The sequence below is a fragment of the Girardinichthys multiradiatus genome, chromosome X, assembly GCF_021462225.1.
Source record: "Girardinichthys multiradiatus isolate DD_20200921_A chromosome X, DD_fGirMul_XY1, whole genome shotgun sequence".
Taxonomy (NCBI): Eukaryota; Metazoa; Chordata; class Actinopteri; order Cyprinodontiformes; family Goodeidae; genus Girardinichthys; species Girardinichthys multiradiatus.
Genome location: NC_061817.1, coordinates 5,111,787 through 5,114,760, shown reverse-complemented (window position 1 = coordinate 5,114,760; position 2,974 = coordinate 5,111,787).

Here is a 2,974-nt window from a genome sequence, read left to right as displayed (position 1 = left end):
TACACTATGTCACGCTTGTTTTCCCCTTTTTTTTTGCCACTTCCAATGGCACACAGGTTATAATATAATCACAGCTTCTACAATGACTTCACCTCTTATACATTATGCTATGGTAGTACAGTTTATAATAAGATCACTGCTTCTACAATCACTCACACTCAAGTGCAGTCATTCACAGCCATTTGCAGCCTCTCAATTTTATTCTCTTCTCACTCATATGCACCGTAAATCCAGTTAGACAAATACAAATACAACACTTAGGATATATAGCTTGCCTCAAACCCTTCCACTCAGCGGGACTCTCTTTTTCAATCTCTCCTGGTCCGACCGCTGTGATGCCAAACCCGGTTTGACACCTAGGAATCAACCCTCTGCTGACTCCCTGGAATTCCTTTACTTAAATTCACTTTTACACCCTCACCATTTAAGTATCTCGGGTGTCTTCCCTCACCTGCCAATTCAGGGTCTCGGGGTCTTATTCCTGGCCACTTAGAGGCTTCCTCAGTCCCTCGGGGAGGCTCTTACTAACCCCAGCCTAAATACCCCAGTCCTCGTCAGGACTGAGTTTGGATTGCCAAATCCGGAACTTATTTACTTTCCCAGTCTCACCATTCAAGTGTCTCGACCGAAAAGTATGTCAGTCAGTCAGTCAGTCAGTCATTTTCTACCGCTTATTCCATAGTGGGTCGCGGGGGAGCTGGTGCCTATCTCCAGCAGTCTATGGGCGAGAGGCAGGGTACACCCCGGACAGGTCGCCAGTCCATCGCAGGGCAAATGCGATGGACTCGACCGAAAAGTATGTTACAACAAATATTTTACTCTATACATAATTTCTTTACCTTAATACATTATTTCAACCAACAAATATTTTTACCCAAAACTGATCAGGACGGTAAATTTAAGAGAAAACAGATATCTATTCCACAACACCACCTACACTATTAGCAGGCAAAAGGAGAATAAATATAGATCTCCTTACCTTTTGTTTTGGGACAACCCTGTGGTGTTGTAGAACGACGTCCGCCTCGTAGTCAATTAATTATCCTTTAGTAAGTGCCAAATCCGGATCATGGCACCAAACTGTTGAGGTAGGAAAACTTTACTGGCCGTCCGTTAACTCTTACATTACCCCTCACCTCTCATCGACTCTTTTTATTTGGCACCCCAAAGGACAATCCTCAGTCTGAGATCAGTTGTACGCTTCCACAAGTTTATTAAAACCAATCTGAATTCAGAGAAGGACACATTACACTTGAGTGTTGTCTCACTGGGGGCTGCGTTACATTACATTTTATTTTATACCCCACGCTGCTATGCAGTACACATACACAATCCTTCTGTCTGTGGATGTCTCCCCAGCAACAGTATCAAAGAAACTGAGATACATTTCATAATTTAATTAAAGAATTGTTTCCCACATGTCTTCAGGAATCTTCAGGGTCGAATAGTTATCTAAAGTTTCGGTCAGCACAGAGAGGAGTACCATGCCTCCCCAATACACTGCCGGCTTCTCACGGTACAGACAGAAAACACTTGCAAGCCTTAACCTTGAATAATAAACACTCATTGTGTTAAATACTAGAGGCTACTGTTAAGGTTTTTTCTAACAATCAAAAGCATAACTAAAACTCCTAATTAAAATCAATCTATAAGCAGCAAAGTCCCAAATATATCTTAGTCTTAGCTACTAATAATAATGCATTTATATTTCCACAGGTTACAAAAGTTTTAGAACTCATTGGAAAAGGGTAGCTCATATCTCCAGTGAGGACTTAATGATAATGTGAGAGACATTTTGTTTGTTTGGTGCCCAGCTTTCAACATTCTGAAAACCTGTCTGAATGTATGGTGTTATTTCTTTTGAGAAATTATACATCACAATTTTTGAAATTCTCTGGGTATTCTGAAACTATGGAAATAATAATCTGTACTCAGGCCTTCCTCAAACATCATATGTCACATTTTTAATATTCAGAATATTTAGCTGATGGTCACTGCTAGTATACCAGGTGGAATCAGAAGATTAATTCTCTTTGCTTTTGCTGGGTATTTTGATGAAGTTCCATGTAATTAAGCACCTAGGGTAAAAATTAACCACTGCCTTTACATTGCAAAATCCAGAAGGAAAGACATAGGTTTCATTTTGTTGATGTAGTGAAAACATGGAAAAAATTGTTTGTTGCACTGTTAAATGTCACAGAATGGTTGTGATTTCTCTGTAGATGCAACGATGGGAGAGATACGTTTTTGGGCTACGAACACACTGTGCATATTACCCACAGAGTGTGGAGCGTGAAAATGGGACTTTGAAATTAAAATAAGCCGAGTGTTGTGAAGGCTCTGCCTATTGCTCTCACAAGCAAACCTCAGTCCTTTTAAAATGCTGTTTGGCAAGGCTCCTAATTTAGGCGTGGGGATATTGCCAAGACCACTGCCTTCCACATCTTTGTGTGAAGATAGGATGTTGTTTTACTGTCAAAACATCTCCACTGTGCTTTCTCAAGTTTCACAGACGTTGAAGGCTGCATTATCAGAGACAGCCACTTCCTTTCTCCACTCCTTGGTTCCTGGCGACTGGATTCTGGTCAGAGTGTTAAGGAGAAAACATTGGAAGTCCAGGTGCTGGAAGGCCTATATCAGATCCTATTGGTCACCCACACTGCTGTCAAGGTAGAGCATGTTACCTGGATACATGCATCACACTGCAAGAAAGCTCCAGCTCCTCCAGATTCCTCTGGCTCGCAGGACACAAGGCATCCTTCAACCGGATCATCTACTGCCTAAAAGATGTGAGGACAGCGGACCACCACAAGACAAAGAACTATAAGCTGATCGCTGGTGAGTAATTGAAGAGAATGACTGTATATTTTTTTTCTTTTATTATCTTATTCAGTTTCTTCATCCTTTTATTCATTGCCTTTTTAGTATTATTCTTTTTATTTTTTATGTTTCCTTTAATCAGTGTCGATCACAC